Raw genomic sequence first — 22,314 nt, 5'->3', positions numbered from 1 at the left:
GCAGTCTCTCTAACAAACCTTTAAATTATGTTGCATTATAGCAGCCTCAAAATTCCAGTCCCTGTCTCTTTTCTATACACACAGGATATGTTAGGACAGTATGTGTGAGTCACCTTTGTGGTACTCTCTGTCTCCAATACAGTCCTCTTTCCATGGCAAATACTCAAGAGATATTCATTAAATTCTTAAATTTTGTTCAAACTCTATAAATCATTTTGAAAAAAAATTACATTAATTTAATTTTCTTATAATTATATGCCTGTTGAAAGTAAGATCTAATATTCATGCTTTGTCCAAGGCAAGAGGCACTATTTAATACTAACTACCATCCATGTCAGAATGTGATGATTTCTGAAATGTCTGGATAATTTCACTTGGTTTATGTATATAGTTTCTGTGCTAAGCTGTATTATGCTACTAAATGGAACAATCAAACTAATTTCACTTATTCCCAGGAAAGAGAGAAGACTTGAAGATACAAAACACCTTTGTTCTTTCTAGATTGGAAGCAACTGTAAGGGCAATGTCATAATCCTGATGTTAAATTCTGACCACCCTGCATTTAAGATAGAGTTCCCTAAACTGACCTCACACATGAAGCTGCAAATAAATACAGGATACCTGCATCTGATATGCTGGAATTTCTTACTTTCACCAAAAAAAGAAAAAGAAAAGGAAAAAGAAACCTTCATAGTAAATTAAAATGTAAACAGCAGACTACTGAAGGCTTAATTTTAATTAATAGTTTCATTGCTGCCATGTCACTCACTGCAGTAATTAGAAAAAAATGAAAATGTGAACACTCTTTGATTTAATCATGTTATCCACCTGTTTTTATTTTGTTTGTCTGCTTTTTAGCAAATACAGTGACCCTTAATCCCTGAAAAGAATAGCTAATTGGTAGTCCCTGGTTATAAAGAACAGTAATTTAAGAACAGAAAGTATTCTAGACATGTACAAATAAACACATCTGTGGAATTAACGTAAGAACTATTTGGTTAACTTTGCCAGAACCAACTTTCAGATATTGAATTTTATATCTGGGAAAAAAGTTAAAAGTATGGAAAACAAACATACCACAGGCAAAAGAGTTCCTAAGATTCACCAAAGGGAAATGGAACAAGTGAATTCCTCCATCTGTTCATACATTTTTTTTCATTGCATTTGGAAGCGTGCTAGACAGAGATAACTTTGTTCAATCCCGAAGTGCGACTTGACATGGCTGTTGTTCCTGGCGCCCGACGGCACTGTGCAGGATCTATGAGGTCCAAGGAGCCAGCCAGGAAAAGTCAGCTGCCAGTTGCTGCGAGAGAATCAGAGCCACAAGCACAGGCTCCTCCTCCCCCTCCTCCAAGCACACTCAGGAATTCAATTCATCAAGAAACTCATCATCTGGAGTTGCTAACAGCAGACTTCTCGGAATGAAAGGTGATGTGTGTCGCCCATTGCAGGATGATTAAGGGGGCTGAGGGAAGCCTGCGCTCTGCTTTGGTGTTGCTAAGTCATCTGTGTCTTTCACTCACTCATTTTTCACCCAGAAGCCCCATGTCTCCTTTTCTTCCCGCAAACCTGCATGTTTCGAATAATCCTTTTCCTTTCAGTGGCTTTGCCATTTGCAAACAAGAATGGACTCAGTAGGTTGTATCTCTGGGATCCAAGCTGCCTATCAAACTGGTGCCTTCCTGGTTGCTCTGAAAACTCCTGGTGCCTGAGATGGTCCCAGATATCCGTAATAAGCGTTTGGCAACCTGGTTCACTACACAACCCCCTACCTTCCTCTTCATGACAGGCATGGAGTTCCACGTCTGTATTATAGGCATCAGAATGTTAGAATAAGCAATTGTGATGTCATCAAAAGTGAAAAGGTTTACATTTGCTACCAGGCCATCCAAAAGCACAATATTTAATAAGCTCTGCAGAATATCCAGCGAAATTTGTCTTTAGCATTTATTCTAGGCAGCAGAAAGCTGGCCTTCTGTGTCATGCAACTCATGCATGGGTTAAGGATGCTCAAGGAATAGCTTCTCCACATGGAACAAAATTATTTTCACAGCAATATACATAGAACAAGGCCTCATGCACTGAACTGAATTCTATATACACTGCACTTACAAAGTCAAACCACAGGGCGGGACAGGGGAGCTGCTGTAGGGCAGCGTGTTAAGCAGCCTCTTATGATGTCAGCATCCTGTATCAGACAGAGGATTTACCTCTGACTCAGCTTTCTACTAATGTGCCTGGGAGGCAGCAGAGGATGACTCAGCTACTTCAGCCCCTGCCACCCATGTGGGAGCCCAGAATGAAGTTGCTGACTCCTGGCTTTGGTCTGGCCCAGATCTGGCTGTTGCAGCCATTTGGGGGGTAAACTAATAGATGGAAAATCTCTTTGCCACTCTCTGTATCCCTCCCTCCCTGCTCAAATAAATAAATAAATATTTTTTTAAATTGAACTTTACCACATCTCAATTAAAGGATTAATATCCAGAATTATCAGCAATTCAATAAAAACAATAACAATAAACAATACAATTAAGAAATGGGCTAAGGATCTGAATAGGCAGCTTTTAAATTAAGAAATATTACTGGCCAACAAATATATGAAGAAATGCTCAGTTGGCACCGTGGCTCACTTGGCTAATCCTCCACCTGAGGCGCCGGCACCCCGGGTTCTAGTCCAGGTTGGGGCACCGGGTACTAGTCCCGGTTGCACCTCTTCCAGTCCAGCTCTCTGCTGTGGTCCGGGAGGGCAGTGGAGGATGGCCCAAATGCTTGGGTCCCTGCAACTGCATGGGAGACTGGGAGAAAGTACCCGGCTCCTGGCTTCGGATGGGAGCAGCGAGGGCCATAGCGGCTTTTAGGGGAGTGAACCAATGGAAGGAAGACCTTTCTTTCTGTCTCTCTCTCACTGTCTATACCTCTCTCTGTCTCTCTCTCTCATTGCCTAACTCTGCCTGGAAAAAAATAAAAAGAAATGCTCAATATCACTGGCCATCAGGGAAAGGCAAACGAGAACCATAATGAAACCACACCTCACCCTTGTCAGAATGTTATTCTTTAAAAGATAGAAAACAACGAATGCTAGTAATGATGCAGACAAACGGGAACTCTTATACATTGTTAGTGGGAAAGTAAATTAGTGCAACCACTGTGGAAAACAGTATGGAGATTTTTTTGAAAACTAGAAATAGACTGGCTTCCCAATCCAGCAACCCCACTACTGGGTGTATACCCAAAAGATATGAACATGTTGTATCAAAGAGATACTTGCTTCTGTTCAAAATAGCTAAAGTGGGAGTATTGTTTAAAATAGCTAAAATACTAACATATATTGAAAAAGACTCCATAATCACAGGCAATCAAAGCCAAAATTGACAAACAGGATTGCATCAGTTTGAGAAGCTTCTGTACTACAAAAGAAACACTCAGCAAAGTGAAGAGGGAACCAACAGAATGGGAGAAAATATTTGCAAAATATACAACTGATAAAGGATTAATATCCAGAATGTATAAAAAGCTCAAGAAACTTAACAACAACGAGACAAACAATCCAGCTAAGAAATGGGCAAAGGACTTGAAGAGGTATTTTTCAACAGTGGAAACCCAAATGACCAATAGACACATGAAAAAAATGCACAGGATCACCAGCCCTCAGGGAAATGCCAACCAAAATCACAATGAGGTTTTACCTCACCCCCATTCGAATGGCTTTCATACAGAAGTCAACAACAAATGCTGGCAAGGATGTGGGGGAAAAGGTACCCTAATCTGCTGTTGGTGGGAATGTAAGCTGGTACAGCTACTGTGGAAGACAGTATGGAGATACCTCAGAAATCTGAATATAAACCTACCATATGATCCAGCCATCCCATTCTTTGGAATTTTCCCAAAGGAAATGAAATCAGCATGTAGAAGAGTTATCTGTACCCCCATGTTTATTACAGCCTAATTCACAATAGCTAAGATATTGAATCAACCCAGATGTCCATCAACTAATGACTGAATAAAGAAATTTTGGCATATGTACACCACGGGATAATGCACAGTGATTAAAAAAAATGAACTCCTATTGTTTCCAACAAAATGGATGAACTGGAAAACATTATACTTAGTAAAATAAGCCAGCCCCCAAAAGACAAATATCATATGTTCTCCCTCATCTGTGGTAACTAGTAGAGTACCTAAAAGGTAATCTATAGAAGTGAAATTGACACTTGGAAACGTGCTGACTTTAAAAAGCCCTTGTCTCAACTACTGAGAAACATTTTTATTTTTCATACTATTTGTGGAACACTTGACTTAGTGTAGGGTTAATCTGATGTGTATGAAGTTAATTGAAAGTAGATCTTAGTAAAAAAGAAGAATGGAGTAGGAGAGGGGAGAGGGAGTATGGGAGTGCAGGTGGGAAGAATTACTATGTTCCTACATTTGTATATATGAAATGCATGAAGTTTGTATACCTTAAATAAAAGGTTTATAGGTTTAAAGAAAAAATGAAATAACTACAAAAATAGCCAAAATATGGATAAATCAAGGTATCCATCATCACATGAATGCATAAAGAAAATGTGAAATATGGAATGGAATATTATTCAGTTACAAAAAAGAATGAAATTCTATCATTTGCAGCAAAGTGGTTATAACTGGATGACATAGTGTTGAGTGAAATAAGCCAGACATTGAAAGGCAAATACTGCATATTATCCCTTACATGTGGGAGCTCAAATTCAAGAAAGCAATAGAGAAAGAGAGAGAGAGAGTGAGAGAGAGCCTATGTGTATCAGTTTTGCTACAAAAATATTGCTGTGGCAAATTTTGTTTTAAATCTTTATCAAACAAACTGATAGGAATTATATACCACTTAGTTTTAATGATCTGTGACTATTTCAAAATTTACATTATGTAAGTGAAGTTGAACTTTATTATTGTATAGCCCATGCCTATTTTCCTACTGGACTGTGGTCTTTCTACATTTTATATGTTGAACTCCTTAGAGCCAATAAGCCTTTGACTATAATGTAAATGAAAAATATGCTATCTCAAAAAATAAGAAAATATTTTCATAAATTTTTTTAAAAATAGAGGCATAAAATAGAAAAGAAAATCTCAGTGGTTCATTTTATGATACATCTACCTTTTTACATGAAACAGCATTTATTTGGAACTATCACATATTTTAATTGTGATGTATCTGTGCATACGTAGGATAGTGGGAGGTGTTTTTAAGAAATTTTTATAACAAAATGACAAAATAAAAAATGTGGAAAGAAACAAGATATAGCCAAGATATGATTAATGCAAGAACATGCTATAATTCTTACATAATCATCAGAGGTGGACTATGCATTACATTATAAACTTCTTAGTAACTAAAGAAAATATACTAGTTATGAGATGTATCTGCAGGAGCAAAAATATATGAAACTCTGACATAAATTTCTTCCACATCTCTTAGTCCTCATAAAGTGGAAAGTATGTGAAACAGAAAAGAAGTCTTTAAAAATTATTATATCTCTATATCTTGTGGTTTAAAATAATTCGGTATAAATATATCTTACTGGCCAACGAACATGTGACTTGAAAGCAGAACAAGCTAGTGTCTAGATGTTTTGCAGTTGTATTATAAAGTATGTGCTTGTGTCTCAGGGAAACTCAGTTTCCATTCTTTAATCAAATGCCATGTAACAGTACAACATAGGGTTAAGAAAATGGAATCTGGGTCAGGCATTTGGCCTTGTCCTGAAGATGCCCACATAAAACTCAAGAGTGCTTGTGTTTTACCTGGATCCAGATTCTGACTCCAGTTTCCAACGAAAGCAGACCCTGGGAGGCCGCAGGTGATGGCTTAAGTGAATTGCATCCCTGACACCCATATGGGAGTCCCAGACTGAGTTACTGGCTCCTGGCTTTGGTCTGGCCTAGCTCTGGTTGTTGTGGGCATTCAGGGAGGAAATAAGTGGATGGAAGCGCGCTCTCTCTCTCCCGCTCTCTCCCTCTCTCTCTCTCTTTCAAATACATGAAACAAATATTTTTAAAAAACATTTGGAAGTCAGTCATCCACACACACGTTCTTAGCTGGTGTTAAAAAGGCAATGCTAAATCACCTAGAAAACTAAATTCAGAACTGAAAAATAAACTTAAAAATCGACACCAAGTATCTGCAGGCATGACTCACATGGAAATAATCTATGAAGAAGAAAACACAAAGATGTTTGTCATCCTTCCTGGCTTGTTATGTCCAATGGGGAAATAAATTCCTTAATTGTATATGTTACGGTTTCCATTTCAGCCCATGTCTATTATACATTAAATCTACTGAGCTTAGTTTTTCATTTCATTAAATTAGATCCACACAGTTCTAAATATTGCAGTCCTCCATGATACTAAGTCATTCATCATCCAATCCTTAATTCCACAACTGAACAACAGTAGATGCATAGGTTAAGTTATGTGGCTGTTTTAGGCAGGGATTCGTGAGATGCCTTATCCTTGCTGTCTTTGGAAAGTCCGGCAAGGAAAGTCACAAGATCTTTGTGTGCATCTGAGCTTTAACACCCATGAGTTTGTGACTTTGGATCAGATTCTTAAATCTTTTCATCTCAATGTATTTAAAGATAAAAAGAGAAATGTAATTATCCTCAGTTCAAGGACATATTATGAGGATAACATGAGATGTGTGTGAAAGCCTTTGAAAATAAGAAAATATTATACTGAAGAAGAACCATAGTTCATGGTTTGACTCTCACTTGATTATATTCAGAAATATGATCCTAGTATTTTAGGCAAGCATTATTTTCAAGGGAGAATTAGTTACAAATAAGAAGCTCAGTTTTTCTTTATACCTTAAGTTGCAGGACCTAACTGACCCAGGCTTTCTTCCCTAAATGTTTCTAATAGTCATGTCTTCTTAAGATACTAAAATAAGCATTAAAAGTTTGCCTATGAACACAAAGTTATGGAAAAAGTGGTAGAGTATGTTCCAAAAGTTACGTGAAAAACTCAAATCAAAGTGCTGCAGTTTAGGGGGAGGCACCATGGTGTGGCAGATGAAGCTTTCATCTGAAGGGCCAGCATCCCATGTGGACACCTCTTCAAGTCTCGGCTGCTCTGCTTCCAGTCCAGCTCCCTGGTGATGCTCCTGGGAAAGCAGTCATGGATGGCCCAAACGCTGGGCCCCTGCACCTATGTGAGAGACCTGGATGAAGCTCCTGGCTCCTGGCTTCTCCTGGCCCAGCCGTGGCCATTACGGCCATCTGGGAGGTGAACCAACAGAAAGATCTCTCTTTTGTTTCTCCCTCTCTCTTTGTAATTCTGATTTTCAAATAAATAAATCTTTTTAAAAATGCTTCAGTTAGGAATTCCAGTCTACCATTACTTTCTATGCCCAGTAACCTCTGCAAGTCTCAGTTTTTTCTTTATGCAAAACTAGAGATAGGTCAGGTGTGTGGTATAGCAGGTTAACCTCCACCTGTGATGCTGCATACTAGTATCAGAGCACATGTTCGGAGTCCAATGCTCAATTTCCAATCTAGCTCCCTATTAATGTGCCTGGAAAATCAATGGAAAATGGCCCAAGTCATTGGGCCCCAGTCACTCACACGAGAGACCCAATGGAATACCTGGCTCTTGGCTTTGGCCTGGCTCAGCCACAGCCATCATGGTCATTTGAGGGAATGATTCAGCAATTTGAAGAAAGACATCTCCCTCTTTTTCTTTCTTTCCCTTCTCTCTCTCTCTGTCTGCCTTTCAAATAAATATCTTTTTTTAAAAAAAATGAAATAACATTATTAAATTTAAATGTTCAGTTTTGAATTTAAAAAAAAAATCACAAGAGCCATTAAAGAAAAAAAAAACACAAATTAATAGAAACTGTTCCTTAAAAAGATCTGATGGCAAACACACTAGACTAGGACTTTAAAATAACTATGTTAAAGATGGTCAATAACTAATAGAACAAGTGAAAAAACTCAAGACATTGATGTATGAACAAATTGTAAATACAAAAAAAAAGCAAACCTGAGAAGATACAAGAATAAATTCAAGAATTGAGAAGTAGAAGTGAAATAAAGAATACACTAGAAGGATTCAAAGGTATATTTGAACAGATAGAAGGAAGAATGAACAACCTGGGAGAGAATACAATGGAAACTCCTGAATCTGAGTAACACGATGAAAAGACAGAAGAAAAGTGAGCAGAGTGCAAGGGACCTGTGAGGCACCACATAAAAACCAACATGCGCATTGTGGGAGCCACAGAAGGGAAAAGAGGAGAGCAGAGGAATTATCTGAATAAATAAACATTTTTTTTTAAATTTGATGAAAGACAAAAATATGAATGTCTAAAATTCTCAAAGCACTCCAAGTAAGAGGAAAGTGGCACACTTTAAAGCCCATCACAAATGAAACATTTATTCATTTTTTGATTATCAAATGAACAGATTTTTAAGGATTTGATGCTGATACAGTATTGTTTTAAATAAAACTGAGACAAACCTTTTGGTGCCTTTAGAGGCATCCTTTTAAGCCACAGCCCTATATCATCTAGCTAAAAACTGATTTTAAACAAGAATGTATAAATAAGTACAAATCAGAAAGCTGAAATCTTTTTACCCAAGAGCAGTCCATTAAACCAAACTTCTAAAAGACAAAGAGACAATATTAAAAGTAGAAAGAGAATTAACTTGTCACATAAAAGGATCCACAAAATAAAAATTACCAGCAGATTTCTCATCAGAAGTTTTGGAGGCTAGAAGGCAATTGGTTGATATAGTCAATGTTCTAAAAAAATAAAATAAAATGTCAACCAGGTACCCTCCACCAGGCAAAACTGCATTTGAAAAGGAGGGACAGATTAAGACATTGCCAGAAAAAAAAACAAGGCTGAGAGTTCTTTACCACCAGACCACAGCCAAACAGAACATTTCCTGGAATAAATGTTCAAGGGTCTTCTACAGGGTAAAACAAAAGGGTACTAGACAGTACCCTGAAGCAGCAGGAATAAACAAAGCTCTCAATAAAGAAAAAGTATTGGCAGTTGTATATGCTAGCACTGTAATAGCAATGGGATGTAACTCCACGTTCTGTTTTCTGTATTATTTGGGACCAATGCAATTTTTTTTTTTTGACAGGCAAAATTAGACAGTGAGAGAGACATTCAGAGAGAAAGGTCTTCCTTCCGTTGGTTCACCCCCCAAATGGCTGCTACTGCTGGTGCGCTCCGAAGCCAGGAGCCAGGTGCTTCCTCCTGGTCTCCCATTCTGGTGCAGGGCTCAAGGACTTGGGCCATCCTCCACTGCACTCCCGGGCCACAGCAGAGAGCTGGACTGGAAGAGGAGCAACCAGGACAGAATCTGGCGCCAAACCGGGACTAGAACCCACAGTGCCAGCGCCTCAGGCAGAGGATTAGCCAAGTGAGCCACGGTGCCGGCCGAGACCAATGCATTTAAAGATTTATTTATTTATTTGAAAGACAGAGTTACAGAGAGAGAGAGAGAGAAAGAGAGAGAGAGAGAGAGAGAGAGAGAGAGAGAGAGAGAGAAATCGACCTTCCATCTGCTAATTCACTCCCCAAATGACTGCAAAGGCAAAGGCTGGGCCAGGCTGAAGCCAGGAGCCTGGAACAGCAAGGGCCTAAGCAACTGGGCCTCCTTTGCTGCTCTCCCAAGGCACATAATTAGGGAGCTGGATCATAAGTGGAGAGCCAGGACTGGAATCAGTGCTCTTATGGGATGCTAGCACCGCAAATGATGACTTAAAATGCTGCACCACAATGCTGGCCTGGAGAGACCAATGCATGTAAAGTATTAGTTTATGACTTCAGGCACAAATATATAAAGAGGTAATTTTGCTACACCAAAATTCAAGGGGTAGAGATGGAGCTGTAAGGGGCACAGTTATTGTACAATTTTATGTGTTTTAGCTGTAGGATGCTAAACATAATCGCCATGGTAATAACAAATTAAATACTATAGAACACCACAAAAAGAAATGAGAAAAATGTGTATCACCACAGAAAATCAACTAAACACAAAAGACAATAGTAATATAGGAAATGAGGGTCAAAAATCTATATTGCATAACGAAAATAAATAGCAAAATGACACAGACAAGTATTTCCTTATTGATAATAACTTTAAATGCAAATGGACTGAACTGTCCAGTTAAAAGACAAAGACTGGCATAATGAATTAGACAAAAGACATGATCCAACTATATTCTGTCTATAAGAAACACATGTTAGATCCAAAGACACAAACTGGTTGAATTAGAAAGATGGAAAAAGATGTTGCCTGAAAATAGCAACCAAAAGAGAGCATGGGAGGCTGTACTAATAACAGATGAAATGAACTGAAAATTTTAAAAAATATTACAGGAAACATAGTAGAGCATTATATATCAATATATGATTCAACACAAGAGGAAATAAATTGTAAACATATTGCACATAACAGACAATTAAAGAAAATGAGGTAAAAGCTGCAAGAACCGAAGGGAGAAACAGTTCAATAATAATAGGGAATTCAACACCTTATTCTCAGTAATAGGTAAAACAGCCAGATAGAAGTTTAGTATGAAATACCAAAATCAAACAGCACAATAAATCAATTATATCTAACAGACAATATACACTTCAGAAATGAAGCTTCTCATATATACTTGTGTGATCAAATAATGGGTGCCAAGACTATTCAATAGGAAAGAAAATGATCTTTTTAATACATGATGCTAAGAAAATTGGACATCCACATGCAAAAGAAACAAGTTAGATTTTTAACTGACACATATAAAAAATTAAAATGGATCAAATTCCTAAATGTATAAAAATCTTGGAAAGGAACAGGACAAAATCTTCAAGACTTGGGGTGTGATAACGATTTCTTTGATAGGAAAAGAACTAAAAGAACACACAACAAAAGAAAAAGTAGACCAATTTGACTTAATAAAAATTTAAAATAATTTAACATCTAAAAAAGAGTTCTCATATGAGCTGAGAAGTGTGCCAGTAAAAATAACATTGCAAGGCTAACAACTTAAAAAATAGACATAAAAATGGCAAGTGAGGAACTGTAGGCAAAATGAAAATATTTTGAGAAGTTTAGCTGTAAAGGAGATCTCAGAAGCAGCACAGCCGAAAGTGCATGGTTTTGAGACATGAAAAAGATTACATATAATTTTTTTTAAGTTAGGTAATATTTAGTTTTGTATCTTCATAGGGATAAACCAATAAAGAAAAACAAAAGATAGCCCAAAGAAAGGAGAATTGGGAAAAGAAAAAAGAGAATATGAATAATTTTATTTGAAATACAAATAACTAGATTAATAATAATTAATTTTTAATTTATGTTTTGATCCCTGTTCACTAATTTAATGCAGGTATCCCCTGGATTTTATTGGTGACCTTACCTTCAATCTTATAACTCCACATGCTTGGAACGAAGTCTTCTATCAACTTAAATACTCACCGATCTCTGAAAAATCACAGATCTAAATGAATTTAGGAGGCCATTTCATTTGATAACATAATTTTACATGGAAAACCAATTCACTGAAAATACAAGTATGGCCTATAAGCAGAACAGGAAATAAAAATTTACCTAGTCCTTATAAAAAATAAAATATTGTGCTTCAAAGACTGTATGAATGAACATTGTTCATACCTTCTCTATCAAACATTTACAGCTTCTATAAACATACTACTGTAAAAGCAAAATTGTGCTTTTGAAATTTAAGACAGGCTCTTTTAAAGAGTAAAATATTCCAGAATTAAAGACAGATGTCACTACTCTGCGGCAAAAGTTGTACCATGAATAGTAACTTAATACATGTTATATCTAAAAATGATTACTTTTAAACATATTTCTCACTTGACCCTCTGTCACTTTTATTTAACAACTTGCATCATAAAAATATCCAACTAGTTAAATAAGCTATATTACGTGATATTTAATAACTTAATGTAAATTGTACTCATTCCAATAGGCCAGTTTAAAAGGAAACAGCTCAACAGAGATAGTAGCTGATGATGCCAATGTTGGAAAGCTAATGAACACTTAATGTTCAACATGATGGGTCACATTACTGGAAAAAATTATGTGCCAACATGTTTCAGATACGAAGATTACTGAAGGTATTAAATGAGAGAAATAAACTTAGCTCAGTATAAATGCACAGTCATGATTTAAAACATAGGAAGCTTAGAATTCTCCAGCAATTTTTCAATATTTACAATCAATACATGTGCTTCCAAGAGCTTAGAATAGAAATGAATCATGTAATCAAGCACAAATATGTTTTTTTTTTTTTTTTAAATAAGGCCATTGTAAGAATGGAGAAAAAGCAGTGGTTTTCTCAACATCCAAGGTAAACAGAAGCTCAGAGTTTACCATGTGGAAATTTGAAGTTGTCTCTGCAATTTACCGTCAGACTTTCTTGCCACTGCCCTCTTGCACTTGACCTTTGAATAAAGTTTTCAAGGAAAGACCTCAAGAAAGACCACAAGGAAAGTGTCCTGGGAGCATCCTAATGTGCTCTCCTGTTTGCTGTACTTGAAAGACAATGCTAATTGTCATGACCGCAATAAACAGCAGGATTAGTGCTGGCATTAGAGTTTACTGTTAAGCTGCTATTGAAGGCACAGCAATGTAACAGAAATTGAGAATTGACATGTAGGCAACTGAGTGACTTCTGCATGTAGCCCAATATGTGGTACAGAACTGGTAACTGGATGTGGAACCAACAACTACTAACACTGAAATGCACTGACTTCCTCCTGCCCACCTCTGCCAATCAGTAAGTGGACATCAGCTGCTCAGCCATAGTATTTCAGAAGCCCTCACTGCTGCTCTGTTTCTCTCTCAAGGAGGCTTTCTGAGAACGTGGCCAAATTCCTCCTTGACCTTAGGCTTAAATCATGGCAAACCAGCTTGGCATTTATCATTTCTGTGGTATGTCTGATATTTTCTTCAGTTCGCCATACAGACTTTAGTTGACAAATAAACTCCCATCTTTTCTGAGATTTTTACAAAGAGAAAGACACTCATAAAAGAACTAATGGGCATCTGGTAGAGAAAGGTAATAAAACCACCACCCTCAAAGGAATTTTTTTCCATCTAGGTTTTTTTTTTTTTTTTACAGGCAGAGTGGACAGTGAGAGAGAGAGACAGAGAGAAAGGTCTTCCTTTGCCGTTGGTTTACATTCCACTGGCCGCTGTGGCCAGCACGCTGCAGCTGGTGCACTGCGCTGATCCGAAGCCAGGAGCCAGGTGCTTCTCCTGGTCTCCCATGGGGTGCAGGGCCCAAGCACTTGGGCCATCCTCCACTGCACTCCGGGGCCACAGCAGAGAGCTGGCCTGGAAGAGGGGCAACCGGGACAGAATCTGGCGCCCCGACAGGGACTAGAACCCGGTGTGCCGGCGCCGCAAGGTGGAGGATTAGTTTAGTGAGCCGCGGCGCCGGCCCCATCTATGTTTTCTAAGTGCTCTCTGTAACTATCTGTAAGGAGAGGATGAGAGGAAAGGAAACTAAGCATCTTTCATTGGCAGAAAGCAATGTTACTGCAGTGGTAACGAGCAACACTTGCTTACCAGACTCGCCATCACCTGTCCATATAGCGGTTAAGTACTCTTCTCCATAAAATAATAATGATGATCTGTCATGTCAGAGTGAAAGAGGTCTCTGGAAAAAAGCAGGACATTGCTACCCTTTTTATCATAAGGACATAAAAAATGAGGGTGCAAAATCCCACTCATGCCTTCAAACCTTTTGCTCTTTCCTGGAGAAATGTGAGGATTCTTATACAACTGGCCTCTTTAAAAACTGTAAAGAAAACTGCAATATTCAGAATGTGTTCCTTGGAGTCAATTCCCAGGAAGTGAGTAATGCCATCCCCTGAGTTTGAAATTCCATTCTGAATTGTCTTCAATCGGAAAAACCCAGATTGCATTGGGAAAGTGTAGTCAACATACCTGAATAAAAGTCTGAGCTTATCATGGAGTGAAGGCACCAAATACAAGGGAGTTTGGCAGCATTTAATATGATGGTGAAGATCTTTTGTAACTGGTCTTTTTATCACCAGCTAGTCAACTGAAATTCTGTCTCCTTGAGCACACATTCACAAAACTTACAGGGGATCTCAGTGTTTAAAGAGGAGGAAAAAAAAAAAAAGGTCATCTATGTTTTCTCAACACTGAAAAACTGCACTGATGATATTTACTTTAAACACCACGTTATTTTTCCCTTAGCGGAAAAGCCTGTTATTATTACAGCTGAAAGCAATAACTCCCAAACTAGGAAACATTTCCAAATCAAAACTTTGTGATGATCATAATGCCTGGATGACTGGCTATGTTATTTTATTTGTTTGCTTATTCAACAGTCAGGCATCCTTGAAAGGGTCAAATGCATATGAGGACGTATTTATTCAACGGTCTTCAGCTGCCCTTGTCTTAAATATCAAAATATTAGAATTCTATAGAAGATTAAAACAAATTATTTATTTTAGTAGCTTTGGGACTTTCCACTTTGGTGTATCTGAACCTTAACTAATATCCAAACAAAAGCTGAAGGGAGAGATCCTTGGAGATCCATTGCCTTTTTCTTCCCTACTTTTTATTTTGAAAGGTGTCATGCTCACAAGGATGATACCAGGAACAACACTTCCATACCCAACTTCAGCAGTCACTAAGATTCTCCCACATTCTTTTTCTATGTATCGTTTTCCTAGAAAGTCATCCCTCAGCACCATGAGAGATAGCTTCCAGGACCTCTGCAGACACCGAAATTCATAGATGCTCAAGTCCCTCATACAGAATGCCACGGTATTTGTATTTGCATATAACCCTGACACACCCTCTCATTACCTTTAAGTCAACTCTAGATTACTAATGATACCTAATGCAATGTATATGCTAATTCAGTAGTGACAATACTGTATTAAGAACTGATGGGTTAAAAAAGTCTGCCTGTATTCAATACAAAGATAATTTTTAAAAATATTTTAATATGGTTGGTTAAATCTAGGGATGTGGAACCCAGGATCGGGGGGCTAATTCTGGCTATGGCTGTGTAGAAGTTCACACACACACATACACACACACACACACGCATATTCTCTTCTTCTGCATTACTCCACAGTCATTGAAGATCTTGTAACTCTGGGTCCCTAAAATCCTTCAGTAAGTGCCTTCTAGTTAGGATACTATCCCAGGTCACATCACTACAATCATTACTCAGAGAATTTAACGCTGATATAATACTATTATTGATATAATTTCCACATTTAAATTTTCCTCATGGGCTCAATAATGCCCTAGAGAGCTAGGGCTTTTTTAATTTAATTTTATATTTTTTGTGCCCATAATCTGATCAAGGATTCTTGATCCCAGCACATTTCCCCAGGCCCTCATGTCTTTCATGACATTGCCTTTTTAAGCGTTCCTCCATTTAGAATTGTGTGCTTTTCTGGGTTCAGGGCATACTCCTTTCACAGGTAGACCACAAAGGCTCATTTTCTGAAGCAATGTTTCAGGTCTATTTTTTGAAATTATTTCTTTTAACTTTTCACTCACTTTCATTTTTCTCACTCATTCAAACAGTACAATACACAACAGTGCAGTTTTTCATTATTCAATTGTCCTGTTCCATGGTCTGTCTCAGAAGATGCACTTCATTAACAAAGCATGATAACTCTTCCAGTGGAATGGATTCAGGGAGATAACTTAAAATAAGAATGGTTTGGGTGTTCAGTGCTTATTCATTGTAAATGAATGTGATGGAGTTTCAGTGGAATTCCACTTTTTTTTAAAAATACCATTGGGTGACTAGAAGTACACATGGCCTAACAAAGCTGACAACATAGAACCAGAACTAGAATATAAACACCACATGCCACATTCCCTGAGTCCTGCAGTGTGTAGGGCTACTACTTGTGCATCTTATTTAAAAACAGAACCAGGGGCAGGTGTTGTGACACACTGTAAAGTTAGGCCACTGCCTTGCTAGCATCCCATATGGGTACCAGTTCAAGTCCTGGCTGCTCCACTCTGAGCTAGTTCCCTGCTAATGTGCCTGGGAGGGCAGGGGAAGATGATCCAGGTGCTTAGGCCCCTGCCACCTGCATGGGAGACCAGGAGGGAGTTTTACGTTCCTGTCTTTAGGCTGGTCCAGCCCCAGCCTCTGCAGCCGCTTAGGGTACATATCAATGAACAGAAGATCCGTTTCTTTCTTGTGTCTCCCTCTGACTCTCTGACTCTGCAACTCTGCCTTTCAAACAAAAATAAACAAAATAAATGTTTAAACAATATAATTAAACCATATCAAGAGCTCTAGGTTGCTTTGTCTATCAGAGATTTAAAAATAATAAAATCTTAATCATACGGAATACATTATCATGGCAAAGTAAAAATGCTCAGAAATATATCCTAATTATTCTTTGCTTCGAAGATTCTAATTAAGTGTTATCAATAGGTAGAATTTTTTAAAAAGATTTATTTATTTGACATTCAGAGTTAAAGAGAGAGAGAGAGAGAGAGAGAGAGAGAGAGAATGTCTTCCATCCTCTGGTTCACTCCCCAGATGGCTACAACGGCTGGAGCTGTGCCAATCCGAAGCCAGGAGCCAGGAGCTTCTCCTGTGGGGAGCAACTGAGACTAGACTAAGTTACTGGAATTAAGATTTATTCTATGCATCTGCTCTCCCACAATATGGCGCTGAGGGAGCAAACAACCTCTAAGCAGCTGCTTCATCAGTTTGATAAGCTGCAGGAGCTGATCCTGCTCCTGACTGGAGGAGAGCAGCGTGCTCGGCGTGTGGGTAGCAGAGCATGGATTGGTGGAAGAGGACTATAAAGGAGGAGAGAGACAACATGCACCGGAAACATCTGAGGGAACATCTGAAGGAACACCTGAGCATCCCCTGAGAGAGCCGGCCGGGGGTGTGTTGCTCCTCCGCAGAAGTGGGGAAAGCGGCGGGGGGTGCCGCCCCTCCACGGAGGTGGAGGGACCAGCAGCTAACCCGGGATGGCGTCGTTCCTCTGTGAGTAAGGGAACGGCAGCTAACCCGGGAAGGGCCGAGCAGACAAAAGAACAGCGCAGGGTCCAGTGTCGTTCCTCCATGAATGGGGGAGCGACAGTCTCCCACATGGGTACAGGGGACCAAGGACTTGGGCCATCTTATACTGCTTTCCCAGGCCACAGCAGAGAGCTGGATTGGAAGTGGAGAAGCCAGGACTCCAACTGGTGCTCCAACTGGGGTGCCGACACTGCAGGCCAGGGTGTTAACCCACTGCACCACAGTGCTGGCCCCAACAGGTAGAATTTTTTAACACAAAGGACAACCAGGAAGCATATCTGGAGAAGGGGCAGACTACTTTCCCTAAAATACTAAAAAGGGGTAGAATACTTATAGCAATTTAAAAGATAATATGGAAATAGCAATCTATTGCATACCACTAGGGCATTTCTTAATATAATGTCATCTACCTACATTTAAAATCTAAAGGCTCATATCAGGTTATAACATTAATAATTATTAAGTCAGAAAATATTTATTATTATATTTCAATTTTATTATCTAAAAATAAATTATAACCCAATTTCTGATTATGAGATTCTATAATCTCATTGGATGCACACAAAACTCCTGTAAATGGTAAGGCTTCATGCAATGTTAATTAACTAATGAATATACAGACCTGAAGGGTGTTGGGAGAAGTTGTAGAAGAAATGATGGCACAGACCTGACCATAGAAGTACAAAAATTGGTCTGGAATGGTAAGGCTGGAGGGTGGCCTGATGGGCCAGGAGAACCAGAAAGGACTCCAGGAGGGACAGAGAAGGGCCGTGATATCACTTAATCCTAATATAAAACATGGTTAGGACAGAATCATGTCTGGCAAGTCAGGTGTAAGGAGGCTACTTAAACTTCCTTCTCTTACCTAGATATTTGGGGACAGGCACACAAAGCAAAGAGAATTACAATAGGGAAGCTACTAAGAATCTCTGTGTGCAGCAACTCCCTTTTTGTTTTTAAGCTTCATTTATTTATTTGAATGGCAGTTTGAGAGAGAGAGAGAGAGAATCTTCCACCACTGGTTCACTCCCCAGATGGCTGCAACAGTCAGGACTGAGTCTGGATAATGAATACCATTAAAAAAGCGGGGAATTTTACGTGTGCATTTTGATGATGGAGAGCTTAGACTTAGGAAGAAACATGCAGGAAAGGCTTTAAATAATGGCTCTATTTGTGAAGGGGGTTGGAGGGAAAATGTAAAAAGAGATGTGTCTGTTGGGATGTAGTGAGAAACCTATAAGGAGGAGCAAGTCCTACAATGTAGATGAGTAACAGGTGATGTGATGGTGGGTAACAAACAGAATGGGGGGAATCTCAAGTTCTAGACCAAAGATTTTGGACAAGTTCCAGATGCTGGAGGGTTTTGGTCTGGGAAGTTGTTGAACAAGAGCTGCACAGCTGGGATAATTGTGTGGTCAAGTTTGAGAGGAACAGGGAGGCCAGGTGTCACACATCTGCCCTCTGTCCATTCTGTGTTTTCAAACAGCAATGATAGCCTCAGTATTACAGAGTTCTAATCATGCTGATTGCTATGTTAACAATAAGTTAACAGCAACGAGAGTGGTAGAACCAAATACACCACTGGGAGGTATTATGGTTGAATATGTATACCTGTCCCCATGGAAAAAACTCATATGATGGAACCCAAGATCAGCATGGCAGTATCAGGAGGTGAGATGTTTGGGAGGTGATTCAGCTATGAGGGTTCCATATTCATGACTGGGGTCAACACCTTCATGAAAGAGCTTGAGGGCACTAGCTGGGCCCCCTTTACCTACCATCTCTATGGCTCTTACGTCATGTGAGGACACAGCATTCATCTCATGTTGTTCTTTCAGCCTTCATTCATGAATGGAGAGAACAAGAAGGCATTATATGAAGAACAGGCCCTCACTATAAGCCAAGCCAGCTGGCACTTTGATGTTTGGACTGCCCAGCCTCTAGAAATATTAGAAAATAAATGTCTCTCCTTATAAATTATTTAACCTTGGGTACTTTGCCCATAGCAGCACAAAGCAGACTAAGATAGGAAGTCATGGGTTATGACAATAATCGAGATAAGAGATGATGGTAGCCAAGATCAGAATGGCAGCAACACATACGATAAAAATGTTGCCTGACTCTACGTATTTTGAAGGTGGAGTCAATAGGCTTTGCCTTTTTAATAAAGGCTTTGAGATCACAATGTAATGTCTTCACTTCTGAGTTAGACTGTACATTTCCTGAAAGCAAAGTCCAAGTTTTCTGTGTTCCCATGGACTTCTGCAGTCTGTGTCTCAGCATCTCGCAGAGAGCAGGTGCTCAATTTAGATCATACACTTCATCATCCAACATGAAGGGACTAAACAGTGTCCAGAGACCCAGCAATGTCATGCAAATATGATTCCAGAACATTTGCCATTTGAGTCGATGACAAACTATGTGACAAAACACTTTCTGGGACAACTCCCAATCTTTATTCATTGCCAAAATCCCTACAGCACATCACTTATTGCTATAAAGTTAGCTATACTCAAATATTCCAATACAGTCTTATTAAGCACTAAACAATTTTTTTATTCCACAAACTTTACTTAATGTGCTCTTCTTGGTTTGAAAACAATAAACAAAACCCCAAAGAGAAAGACGTAATTTGGAGACTTCACGCAAATAGAGCCAAGAATAAAAGCACATGGGATTACTGGCTCAGGTTCCTTTAAATGAAAAAGGGAAAAGGATCCTTTTCTTCTGAGGATAATGTCTCAGAGGTGTCCAAATGGTTAGGAGATCTGAGAACTGGATTATTCATTCCTGAGGTAAAAATTAACCAGCAAAAAGAAATTCTCTACCATTGGGATGCCAAGCAATGTGGTATTTGGGATCAGCAACTAAGTGTCAGCACTCAAGTTCAGCTTCCTGCATGTCATAAGTCACAATGTCTAGCTATAGTAACCAGAGGTGTAATTTCGCAGGTAAAGGAACACTGGAATGGACTAATTTGGCAAGTTAGGCAGTGATAAACCTTTCTTCACACCTGCTAAGACATAGGCAGACAGTGGACCAAGCACTACAGTGAGAGTTAGCACTAGTTTTCACTTTGAAACAAACTTTTTTGTATTTTACTGTTCTGTGCCTCTGTTCCTTTAACTGAGAAATGGGAATCAGATGATAGGTCTGAGTGCTCCCCATTTCTAAAGATGGGGCTTCCTGGACAGCCACTGCAGTGAGCACACAACATTAGGAAAGGATGGGAAAACCTAGGATTCATCTTGAGATGTCAGATTAATGTTCTTTTGAATGGAGACCCATGACCAGGCACCATCCATAATGGGGCACCTACCCAGCCCTTGGGCACTAAGACATCTACAATCAAGAGAGAAAAAGTGAGTAGAAAAGCATTTCATCACTTGCAGGAAATCAATTTTCAATGCCTGACAGAGAAAGACAATTAAAAATAGGTGTAACTCTCTTTAGGAAGAGTTCACAATAAGGAAGCAAAAAGCAAAGAAATATTTTTTGTACAGGTAGTTAGAAATTAAAGGTAAATGGGGCCGGTGCCGCGGCTCACTAGGCTAATCCTCCGCCTGTGGCGCCAGCACCCTGGGTTCTAGTCCCAGTGGGGGCGCCGGTTCTGTCCCAGTTGCTCCTCTTCAAGTCCAGCTCTCTGCTGTGGCCCTGGAGTGCAGTGGAGGATGGCCCAAGTCCTTGGGCCCTGCACCTGAATGGGAGACCAGGAGGAAGCACCTGCCTCCTGGTTTCAGATCGGCGCAGCGCACTGGCCGCAGCACGCTGGCCGCAACACGCCGGCTATAGTGGTCACTTGGGGGTTAACCAATGGAAAAAGGAAGACCTTTCTCTCTCTCTCTCTCACTGTCTAACTATGCCTGTCAAAAATAAATAAAAAGAAAGAGAAGAGAAGAGGAGAGGAGAGGAGAGGGGAGGGGAGGGGAGGGGAGGGGGGGAGGGGAGGAAAGTGGGGAGGGGAGGAAAGAGGGGAGGGGAGAAGAGAACACAGCATGGCAAAGGTTGTTGAGTTAACCTAAGAACAAATCCCTTGTTCATTCCCACAGTGGCCAAACAGGATCTACCATGACATCTGTATCACTTTTATATGTTCAAAAACCATGCAGTGATTACAGCCATACTCAGTGTTCTGACTTGGTGAATGTGTCCCAAACCAGATCACGAGGGGGAATACTCCTGTGGGCAGTAACTTCCTCTCTTGTCCTTTGCAGAATTTTCAAAGCAGATGCTTAATAAATATTTGTTGAAGGTAAGTGAAAAGTAAATTATTTTAACACAGTTCTTGGAGAGCAAGATAAACACTCATTTCTCCATTAGAAATTCTGTAGTGGTAGAAATAGAGATGTTTTACTCTTTGTAAAAACGTTTTGTGGAATTCTGTTCCCACATTGCTGTCTTCCATGGCTCCATCCTTCCTATGATTCCAAAGAAGTTTTGAGATTCTTATTCCTCATAAAACTCCTGCTTCCTCCTCGCAAATGCAAAAGTATGTCACTCCTATTTTGTCTTGAAGCTTGTGGATTGCAACAAAGCAAAGTCACAATATCCCTACACCAGTGATTACATCAATAGCATGTAATGTGTTTATCCTAAATACAGTAAGTTTAAAAACATTAGATCTTTATTCCTTAGATATTTCAAACAATTATAAAGGTTTTTTTTAACTGCAGATGAGAAAAATCTATAACAGAATGTATACACAATGAGAATTAAGCTTCCAGGAAGTTTTAGAAAATGACCTTGACATCATTTTGTTTTAAGTGTAGCAAAATATTAACTAAGAGATGCAATCCTGCTCTGACGGTTAACTGTATACCTTAAAAGGCATTTCTCACTTATAAACCTGCAAGGAGCAAAGAATATTAAAAATGTGCATGCAGTTTTCACATACTGAACTTTTTGGAGCTGATAAAGGGGAAAACATCTGAATGGGATTTTTAGCTGATTTTACTTTCAGGAATGAACACTTGATGATCTGTAATATAAAGTCCAAAATCATTAGAGAGGATGCAAACCATTCCTGTTAGTTGATATGGTTTTAAAAAAGAAACTGCTTATTAATTTAAGGTGGTAATTTGGGCGAAAAATGTACGCTATCAGAATCTCTGTTTCTATCCTATAGGGGGTTAGAATGAATTCCTGGGCAACGAGGACTATAAGCAGGTTCAGTTAATGTGAGTGGTTAGTGCAGAGTATCATGCCATAATGTGTCTAACTGTTAGAAGTTCGATCAATTACCCATGACTG

The 22,314-nt window shown here is 39.1% G+C and overlaps 1 protein-coding gene across 4 annotated transcripts in view; it reads right to left on the bottom strand.

Annotated features, from left to right (window-relative positions):
• Nucleotides 1–22,314, bottom strand: part of FBXL7 (F-box and leucine rich repeat protein 7) — a 441,392-nt gene that overhangs the window by 200,414 nt on the left and 218,664 nt on the right. For 2 of the 4 annotated variants that reach the window (XM_070056604.1, XM_051853866.2), the window contains exon 1: nucleotides 1,078–22,314. This exon is cut by the window's right edge and continues 25,969 nt beyond it. The exons of the other annotated variants lie outside the window; for them this stretch is intronic. The gene's annotated coding sequence lies outside the window, so the exon portion shown is untranslated. The remainder of the gene's footprint in view (nucleotides 1–1,077) is intronic. 4 annotated transcript variants of the gene reach the window in all.

The sequence above is a fragment of the Oryctolagus cuniculus genome, chromosome 14, assembly GCF_964237555.1.
Source record: "Oryctolagus cuniculus chromosome 14, mOryCun1.1, whole genome shotgun sequence".
Classification (NCBI taxonomy): domain Eukaryota; kingdom Metazoa; phylum Chordata; class Mammalia; order Lagomorpha; family Leporidae; genus Oryctolagus; species Oryctolagus cuniculus.
The sequence above is the reverse complement of the archived record's forward strand: the minus strand, read 5'-3'. Positions and strand labels throughout refer to the sequence as shown.